General features: G+C 39.9%; 1 protein-coding gene across 3 annotated transcripts in view; it reads left to right on the top strand.

Moving 5' to 3' along the window:
• The first annotated feature begins 2,495 nt into the window (after positions 1 to 2,495).
• Positions 2,496 to 11,188, top strand: part of LOC136878874 (uncharacterized) — a 105,542-nt gene continuing 96,849 nt past the window's right edge. For all 3 annotated transcript variants that reach the window (XM_067152432.2, XM_067152433.2, XM_068228826.1), the window contains exon 1: positions 2,496 to 2,568. The gene's annotated coding sequence lies outside the window, so the exon portion shown is untranslated. The remainder of the gene's footprint in view (positions 2,569 to 11,188) is intronic.

Raw genomic sequence — 11,188 nt, 5'->3', positions numbered from 1 at the left:
GAACCCCACTGTCGGCAGCCCTGAAGATGGTTTTCCGTGGTTTCCCATTTTCACACCAGGCAAATGCTGGGGCTGTACCTTAATTAAGGCTACTGCCGCTTCTTTCCCATTCCTAGACCTTTCCTATCCCATCGTTGCCATAAGACCTATCTGTGTCGCTACGACGTAAAGCAAATCACAAAAAAATCCCACTTCTATATGTGCTACTGCCTTAAACACAGTTCCCGAGTATATGTCGAGTAATCGTCTTCTTTTTCCACCTTTTTAACCGCACTTGTGGGGTCGCGGGTGCGAACTGAGTCGCACATATGGATTTGGCCTTGTTTTACGGCCGGATGCCCTTCCTTACGCCAACCGTATTTGGAGGGATGTAATCACTATTGCGTATTTCTATGGTGGTTGGTAGTGTAATATGCTGTCTGAATTTGAAGATGAAAGTGTGGGACAAACACAAACACCCAGCCAGAATAATTAATCAGACGTGATTAAAATCCCCGACCCAGCATTCATCAAAACCCGGTACCCTCTGAACCTAAGGCTTCAACGCTGACCATTCAGCCAAAGAGTCGGATAATAGATGTCGAGTAATAATGGGGACAAAACGCAGCCTTGTCGAATCTCTCGCCTAATTTCCATTAGAGTCTGATGTAGCATCATCAATCTTCACCACAGCTTTCTAGAGGAGGTTAATATTACATTTAAAATATGTAGGACGGTTTAGTAAACGGCATTCAATGGGGTTACCAGATTAATAGAGCACAAATCATCGACTTCAGAACAGTTGCCTCCTTCTGTATCACTCTCTCCGATACACCTCCAGTTTGCCCTGAAGACGCCCGCGCTCCGTTAGTAGTACCGGAGATAATCGAAGGGACCGCAGAAATCCCTTCCGCCGATTCAACCAACCAAGAACCTTCCGTTGTTACCAGTACTATAAGGTTGCATGACTTCTGACGGATACGTAGGTCAGTCCGATCTATTAAATGACTTGAGGCAAAGCCCGTGATCCTAGACTCCACATGGTTACACATTTAGTAGGAAGGCCTACCTAGATTTTTTTTTTTCGGAGGGGGTTAGGATTTGGAGAGTATGGGGGTCCAAGAACAAAATCTATAGTAATTTTTTCTAACTTTCAAATAGATTTGACTGAAAAGTTGGAGGGTTTTTTCTCTCTTTTGCTTTACGTCGCACCGACACAGATAGCTCTTATGGCGACGATCGGACAGGAAAGGCGTAGGAATTGGAAGGAAGCGGTCGTGGCCTTACTTAAGGTACATCCCCAGCATTTGCCTGGTGTGAAAATGGGATAACTCGGAAAACCATCTTCAAGGCAGCCAACAGTGGGGTTCGAACCCACTATCTCCCAGATGCGAGCTCACAGCTGCGCGCCCCTAATCGCACTGCCAACTCGCCCGGTAGCTGAAGTTTTAGAGCAGTACCTTTTACAACTCAACTGGTGAAGTAGAAAGGTAAATATTCATGGTCTTCTGTCAGGCAGAACACGCTTTAACACGTGTGTGCGTGTGACACAAAGATGTATTTAAAAATGGAGGTCACAATATGTTTCACTGTAAGTGTTAAAAATATTTAGTGGTATAATTTTTTATTTTTAATCTTCTAGCGGTTTGATAACATGAACATATTTCTACATGTTTATTGAAATCGATTTTTATGGTGCAAAGTGTATTAAGATATTAAGAAAATATTTTTTTAAATCCGTATATCTCACCGAAATTTCCATTTCCATTTATGTTTTCAGTAAATTTGTTAACTATATTCATAGAGAAAAATTTAAAGATGCCACAGATTTGATAGTGGTTTTTTTTCAAGCTATTTGTTCGGGGCATCGACTTAGAAAGATCTTTTGCCCCTGATTTTATAGGTGAAATTAAATTATTTATTTTGCAAATGCTTATTTTTATAACATTTCTAATTTATTGTAGGCTGTTTAAATTTGTTAAGTTCATTTTTATTTCGGAGGGGTTTTGAACCCCTCTAACCTTTCCTGGGTACGGCGTTGTTTAGAAGGACAGATAACCCATCATACTTTAGAAATTATAGCAAGAATGTTATTTTTAAGAACAGAATCTGCCTATCATAGGAGGTAAAGTTGTACTCGGTTCATCCGGAAGGATGTGGATGCGATTCCCCGACATGAAGTTGGAAAATTAGAAAAAGAAATTTCCACTTCTGGGAAGACAGAACGCCCTGAGATTTATTCGGTCTAGACCGACAAAAAGAGTAACAATTCACGGAAGCATAGAGTTAACCGCTCTTCCTCTCCGCCAAGGGCCATCATACGGAGATTACATTTATGGTAAAAAGCACGAGTGTGATTTCCTCTGTACAAGGAAGAGAAGCAACAGGAAAACATATTCCGTTCATGTCATGCTGCTTGAGAAATATGATGCTATGGGTTATTGGGAAATATATTCCTTATCACTCAGGTATATCAACGAATAAGACAAAAGAAATAAAACCACGATTACTGCTATCGTCACCTTAATCTGACAGTAAAGTGTGAAGCACATCAAGGAACAGATCTCTATTGCATCTGCTTTGACACTTGTGAGTACAGTTAAGACAGCATAATGGATTTTAAAGTGCATTTTTCTTTACAATTGGCTTTACGTCGCACCGACACAGATAGGTTCTTATGGTGACGATGGGACAGAAAAGGGCTAGGAGTGGGAATGTAGCGGCCGTGGCCTAAATTAAGGTACAATCCCAGCATTTGCCTGGTGTGAAAATGGGGGCGAAACCACGGAAAACCATCATCTTCAGAGCTGCCGACAGAGGGATTCGAATCCAGTGCATTTGTATACATTTTGTTTGTACGACAGTAAAACTTTTCATTTAACGTAACATAATTCGTACTGTGCATAGCTTGCATCAGATCAGTCATCTGCCTCCATGGTTAAAGGTATATCACTTTGTAACACACGGGGCTGAAAGTGTTAATGTATTAGGAAATGAAGAGTTCATGGTCTTCAGCTGCACGTATTATTATTATTATTATTATTATTATTATTATTATTATTATTATTATTATTATTATTATTATTATTATTATCATATCAGATCAGTGAAGTTTATTTTAACACTTTCAGCCCCTTGAGCATCATAACGATACACATGTCATAGTCTTGTTCTTCAAAGCGTGAGGCTTTTATACTTTTTTAATACATCTTAGTGTCTTCTTCTTCCTGGCGCTGTGGGACCACAGGACAGTGGTGCGTCGTATTATTGGTCGAATGCCGGTAGCACCGCATAGATTTCTTGTCTGCCAGCGTTGCCTTCAAATACTATTGTTTTCTTGCGGTGCTTGTGTATTGTTCCAGAAACATTGATTCTGATGAGATAAGAGAAGAAATCGAAATGTATTCAGAACTTAGTATTTTTAGAAATATGAGCGTCTCAGAAGATCCGACAGTGTACTTGTCAGACCTTGATTGCGACAGTAGTGATAGCGACAAAACAATGTTCAAATTTGTATGGAAGGTTTAGAAATAAAAGAAACAAAAGTTGTTTAAATTTATTTTTGTTTGTATAATATATAATTTCGTGTGGCTATTTCTAGCCGAGTGCAGCCCTTGTAAGGCCCTCTGATGAGGGAGGGCGGCATCTGCCATGTGTAGGTAACTGCGTGTTATTGTGGTGGAGGATAGTGTTATGTGTAGTATGTGAGTTGCAGGGATGTTGAGGGAAGCACAAACACCCAGCCCCCGGCCACTGGAATTTACCAATAAAGGCTAAAATCCCCGACCCGGCCGGGAATCGAACCCGGGACCCTCTGAACCGAAGGCCAGTACGCTGGCCATTCAGCCAACGAGTCGCACTTCTTATGAAGTACTCTCCATATATGTTGAAGAGTTGAGGTGATAGGATACACCCTAGTATCACCTCTTGAAACTATAAAGGCTTTGGATAAATTATATCCCATTTCTGTAGCGTAACGGTTACTGTTATTAGCTGCCATCCTCGGGGGCCCGGGTTCGATCCCGGTACTGCCAGAAATTTAAAACTGGCAGGAGGGCTGGTATGTGGTTGATATGGTACATGCAGCTCACCTCCAATGGGGGTGTGCCTGAAAAGAGCTGCACCACCTCGGGATGAGGACACGAATTTTTGTTTGTGTATCAGAATGACGCAGAAGAAAGGTGCGTATCACATAGATACACATGGGCCGCTATCAAGAAAGAAACATTCATAACTTAGTCATAGCCCATTATATCTTATTGACTCACGCCTTATAAAGGAGGGTTGAAAATAGGAAAATGATTTTACTTGTTTTAAAACACCCGTAATCCATCAGAAAAATGAGTTCATGCAATAATAAGCAACAAGTTACTTTACGTCGCACCGACACACATAGGTCTTACGGTGATGATGGGACAGGAAAGGGCTAGGAGTAGAAAGAAAGCAGCCGTGGCCTTAATTATGGTACATCTCCAGCATTTGCTTCGTGTGAAAATGCGAAACCAAGGAAAACCATCTTCAGGGTTGCCGACAGTGGGGTTCGAACCCACAATCTCCCGAATACAGGATACTGGCCGCATTTAAGTGAACACAGCTATCGAGCTCGGTGCATTCTGGCTGGGGTTAACAGTGTATCAATTTGTAACACACGGGGCTGAAATCATAACTTACCATGTGTCAAATTGATACACATGGGGTTGAAAGTGTTAATATAGTAGGATATGAATAGTTCATTGTCTTCAGCTGCATGTATTTTGGGTAAATTACCAACACAAAACACAGAAAACGGAAAACTTATTCAGAATTAGGTTACTAAGTAAATTATTTTACACTCGGTTCCATGATTTATGGAGGCTATGTGTTAGCATAACAACATCCTATCCTGCTGACCATGTTCGATTCCTGAATTTGTAATGACTACTAGGGGGTCTCTAGCTGAGAGCAGCTCTGCTTCCACTTATTTACGTACGGTTTCTCAGTTTCAACTTTCCCACCTACCTTGGTCAACCTTGACAATATTCAGTTCTACGAGTCCTTCGCGTTCACGCCATTGAAGACCATTCTTTCTCTTTTACCGATATTCTCATCTTCTGAAAGGTCGTATCTCTTCCATATTTTCCTCTGATTAGTAATAATAATGTTATTGTTTCTACGTCGCACTAACTACTTTCGAGGGTTTTCGGAAACACCGAGGTGTCGGAATTTTGTCCCTAAGGAGTTATTTTACGTGACGGTAAATCTACCAACACGAGGCTGACATATTTGAGCCCCTTCAAATAGCACCAGACTGAGCCAGGGACGAACCTGTCAAGTTGGGGTCAGAAGGCCAACGCCTCAACCGTCTGAGCCACTCAGCCCGGCCTCTGATAAATATTAACAGAGGATGGTTGCCCAGTTGTCCCTCCTCTTAAAACTATAATCACCAGCAACATCTTAAGGAGTATAAGAAAAACACCTGATCTTTAAGAGGGCAAGTGCTGGCAAAAACCATAGAAGGGTTATGCTGATGGTGATTTTTTTGTTAAGAGTAGCCGAAGTTGAGCTGGGCAACCATCCTCGCTAAACTCTAACCAGAAGGGCAAAAAGGAATGGGTCTGGTTGTACCGATTTAGATGGGACATCCCGAATTTGAAGAAAAATGAATTACACCCAAGCAGGGCAACTTATATTGGGCGCGACGGCAAATTATCGCAAAGAAAAAAATTCGCAGACATTTTAGTGAGGTTTTTCTTTCCTTCTTTTTTGTGTTACCTGAAGCAATCTCTTTTCAGTTTTGACTCAGTAATTTATAACTGTTAGGTTCTTCAGTTTGCCGAAAATAATTTTGATTTTTGATTTTTTTACAAGTTGCTTTACGACACACCGACACAAATAGGTCTTATGGCGACGATGAGCCAGGAAAGGGCTAGGAGTGGGAATGAAGCGGCCATGCGTGACCTTATTTAAGGTACAGCCCCAGGATTTGCCTGATGTGAAAATGGAAAACCACGGAAAACCATCTTCAGGGCTGCTGACAGTATGTTTTGAACTCACTATCTCCCGGAAGCAAGCTCACAGCTTGTTTCTACGAATTTTCTGGGAAATCGGGTTGTTATACTTGGCGGGTTCCACTCGTAAGAGGCCCGCCGCGCCGTACCCCTTAGGAATGAAAACTTCCTTAGTAATAGTAAGGAATGTAAACCATCTATCAATAATTGCACTTCATTGCGACAGATATTAGACAGATAACGGATCTTTGTCATTTCCTAGAGTGATAACGAGCACAATAGCAAGAAGTAGATAGCCTAGTTAATGCGTCACAGGCGGTATGAATTGTCACGACCGGATCATGTCTACAGCAGAGTTTCGAATTATCCTCTTTCAGGGTCTGAGAAACATGATAAGCGATTACAGGATGTTTGCCAAAGTTCGTGACAGCGTTAACTCATTCTAATCTAACTGCGAGCATAGTCCATACAAAAATTTGACAATTCACTACAAATCGAGAACGAGCTATGCACGCTTCCTGGCAGGCACCTCACGTTTCTTCATATATTAGTTACGAAAGTATTTCAACAGATGGCCGTATTATCAGTCTAAGTCAGAGAATTTACGATGTTGTCATTCAATGTGCTCTAAAACACGGCTTCTCACGGCAAACAAGTGCTCGATGAAAGTGATATTTTCGATATTTTACGTAAACGTAATCCGTCATATCTAGGGAAAAAAACAAGAACTTTACTGATAGATAGACATTATTACGTATTCACGCAAATATGAAATGCGTGGGAACACGACGATGCTGTAAAACGAATTCCAATCATAATGAAGTGTAAGAAGTTGTTTCGAATTCATATTCAGATTTCCATAATATTTCCATTTATGCACAAAATTATAATTGCATACCTTCAATATCATCTTCACTCTGAGTATCTTTGTTAACATCTCCTTCCGAGCGACTATCGACACATAAAAATATATAAATAATAGGCCTAATAAAATTTCATAAACGCTCCCATTTTCGTTATTGTTATTACTATCATTATTGAAGAATTATTATTTTGATATCATTTTCATTATTGTTGTTTTTTAATTGCAATGCACATTTTATGTGATCAATATAGGGTAAATATAAAAGTATTTCAGGAAACTGTACTTACTTAGTATACCGTCAGATGTTTTAATTCAAAAAACATTTCATAATATATATATTAAAAGAGCACTCAGGAAGATGCTTAAACATAAGAAGTTCCAGGACAGACTACCAACAAAGAAGACTGGCGCCCTTTGGAGAAAGGAAAGGAAGGAACAACACAGCCTGAGGATGCGCAACTACTGGGCAAACATCAAAGCCCATTCCAAAATGCAATAGTTGAATGTCGTGGTCCTTAGCTGGCCTATACGAAACAAGAATAAGAAAACAGTTTAATAAAAACAGCTTTGGTAAATCCGTCCGTTTTCTACTGGACCGATTACCTGTCAGTGAATCATGAGACATTGATAGGTCTCTAAGTTCGGCCAGCTTTGAGTAATCATAAAATCAAATCATTAAATGATCACTTCAATAACTGCAGGCGAAGGCTTACCCTAACCCGCAATACATTCTGTACTTAGCAGGTTGCTAAGCGACTAACACTTTCATTAATATTTTGTACTAGCAAATGTACCCGTGCTTCGCTACGGTATTCTGCACTGTATACGAATATTGAAGTAAATACTGTACATGCAGTAAAAAAGATTGTTTTAAAATAGCATGTCTCTTAGCGTTATCCGAGAAACAGTATGGAGAGGTCCCCATACGTTGTTTCCAATGTAAAGTGCTTGTTACGGATTTGTGATGATAACGGCAGGCTCACTCGCCTACTGCCATTCACAATCGAGTTGGGAAGTTTACATTATAATTGCAGGCCCCATTGCCTACTGCGCGGTCACAATCGATTTGGGGAATTTCCGTTACAATGGCAGCCCCCCTTTCCTACTTCCAGACATATTACAAATTGAGGAGTTATTATTATAATGGCAGGAAACTTCCGTACAACCAGTCAAAATTGAGTTGTGCAGTTATCATTATAATGACAGGCCCGTTTTCCAACTGCCAGCCAGCTTACTGCCAGTCACACCAAGTTCGTGAGTTTCCATCAAAATAGCAGGCCAGTATGCCTAATGCCAGTCACATTTTAGATGGGTACATCTGTTTATAACTGCGGGAACGCTTGCCTACAGCCAAACACAATCGGGTAAGGGGAGTTTTGAACAAAACTCCATGCTCCATTGCCTTCTGCAAGTCAAATCGAGAGGTGAATTATTCATTACAATGGTAGGCCTGCCTTATTAATGCCAGTTACACAGGAATTGGAGAAGGACCCCATTCCTACCGCCAGTCAAAGTCGGTGTGGGGAGTACTGATTACAATAGCAGACACACCCTTTCTCGATCGCTACAAAATCGACATCAGTGAATATATATAGTTCGACATACGAAAGTATGTGCTTGTTTACAATATTGCAGACCTTCATTTACAGATTAACTGCTGCTAAACGGTACATCATACCGAGAAAGGATTGTACCATAAGACACCGGATTTAGCGGCCTAAATTGCTGGTCTTATGATACCTCATCTATCCATGGGTCAGATTGAGTTAGAAACGTGGAATAGGGTAAAATTTGTGTAAGATTATCTCACATTGCATTGCTTTTCGGATAATTAAGTGACAGCTACATACATAGCATTTGGCTCACATATGGCTGCTGGGTGGACAAATTTTCGTGTAGAGTTTGATGATTCTATCTTTCCTATAAGTGATGGAAGGTATGAATTATGTATGTGGAAAGTCCAAATTTACTTAACATCGAGAAATAGAGAAAAATCAAACGTAAAAGGGATAGAAATAGAACAAAAAGTCGTAAGACCAAGGTTGTAGATCACTCCAAATTGAACGGGGATTGTGCCATCCGTTATGTGATAATACTTCCAGAAGGTCTGCACCATCATTAAAATTGCCTCCATATTTCGATATTCTTCGGGATAAAAAGGGAAAAATTTAAAGATCTTGGAAGTTTTCCGTCCGTTACAGGCTAAAACGTATAATTTTGCCAAATTTCAATATCCTTCTTCGACTGGCAGATTATGCCGCAATCTGGGTTTTCGGTGAGGAGTGTAAAAATTAAGACTTTCAAGAAACTAAACCAAAAAATATGCAGATGGTCATTATTACCCCTTAAACGTGTAGCTGTATGAAAATTTCGCCAAAATAGTCAATGTACAGGCACACAGTCGTTACGATTTTATTTACATAGATAGATCAGGAACCTGCTCCACGTACACCTTTTGGGCTATATCCGCTGGACTTGACCAGAAAAACGGACCGTTTATGATATCTCCCTTATTAATCCTCCTGTCGAAAAAATTCACATAAAAAAAAATTACAAATGGATTCCCATCAAGTTTGGTCGATTACCAGTCAGGTTGGTCTTGTACTGTATATATTGTGTAAGAGTAAAATCACCATTTCGGTTCCCTATAAACCGCCAGTCCATTCCGGGAACATGAAATGTTATTAACGATTAACACCTACCGTTGGACAAGTGAATGTTAACGTAAAGTTTGACTCAAATATCATCAGTAGTTTTCAAGTTGTAAAAAATACGCTTTACACGCACCCGCTCTTGAATTAAGTCCGGTGGGACTTGTACCGGAAAACGGTCCATTAATGATATCTCCCTTATTAATCCTCGTATTGAAATGATGCACATGAGGAAAAAGGCTTAGAAATTAATTTCCATTAAGCCAGGTAAATTTACATTAAGTTTGGTTGTGTATATTTTGTGGGAATGCAAAATCACGGTTTCGATTTCGTATAATCCCCCAGTCAATTCAGGGATTTAGAAACAATATTTGCCCTAAAACCTGCCAAACGACAGGTGGATTCTAAATATCAAGTTTGGTGGAAATATATCCGGTAGTTTCCAAGTTATAGGCAAACAGACAAACAAACAAACAGACAGACACCAAAACTGAATATATGCAGATGGTCATTATTACACCTGAAACGGATAATTGTACGGAAATTTCACCAAAATTGTCAATGTACAGACACACTCTAGAAGTGCAGACCTTTATTTCGATAGTTACTGCTTTGAAAGTGTACAACGTATCTACAAACGGACTTCACCATCAGACGCCCCTTTCAGTGCTCTACATGGTTGGTCCTATGACATCTTCTCGGATCTCCTATATTTATGGGTTAGATTGAGTTAGAGTCATTGAATGGGGTGAAATTGCGTACAGTTTTCACATACTACTTTATATTTTTGATACTCATGTGACAGCTAGAATCATAAAATTTGGCTATAACATGGCCAATCGTCATGTCAATGTGCGTGCCGAATGTCATGATTCTACCTTTCCTATAAGTGTGCCAAATGATAACATATACGTGTAAAAGTACAAAATCAACTTGAAATCGAGAAATACAGCTGTATTTAACGTAGTAAGGATAGAAATACGACGAAAAGTCATAGGACAAAAGTTGTAGATCTCTCCAAAATGAAACGCCATTTGCTTTCTGACTTGTGATACGACTTACTGATTAGCCACCAATTACCCCGAAACGGAGGTCTGCACCGTCGTTAAAATTGCATCCATATTTCGGAATTTTCCTGGGCCAAAAGTTATACATTTGCATAGCTTAGAATATTTCCTCAAAGAAAAGAGTGTCCAGCATTAGGGATTGGCACTCGCATACATACGTGGTAATTAAGCAAGAAAATAATACAGTTTAGTAAGTTGAAATTAATAGAAAATGGAATATATCTGAGGACATCCGGATGACGAAAAATATGTAAATACCAAGTGAATGTATTGGAAAATCAAATGCTCCTCAATAAATTATGCCGGTGTGAGTTATGGATATAAGAAAGCGGTAATCGGAGAAAAATTTAGGCGCAGGGATTCTTAGGGAATCAGATAAGAAGATGAATATTTGTGTTATTACTTAAGCTATTCGAGGACGATTATAACCTCCAATGATATTCCGCCAATATTTCGCAGAATGGCCGATTGACGACTCTCTTGCTTTCTACCCAAGTAACAACTACGAATTTAAAGGAATGATGAGGAAAATGGCAATACGTTACTTCCCTGCTAGCAAGCAGTCAGAGACGTTGCCATGGTAACCTGTAGGTTCGTTGTCGGTCTGTCGGTCACTCAATGCAGAGCATGGTATCGACA

This window comes from Anabrus simplex, chromosome 8, assembly GCF_040414725.1.
Source record: "Anabrus simplex isolate iqAnaSimp1 chromosome 8, ASM4041472v1, whole genome shotgun sequence".
NCBI lineage: Eukaryota > Metazoa > Arthropoda > Insecta > Orthoptera > Tettigoniidae > Anabrus > Anabrus simplex.
Note: the sequence above shows the minus strand (reverse complement) of the source record. Positions and strands in the feature narration are given on the sequence as shown.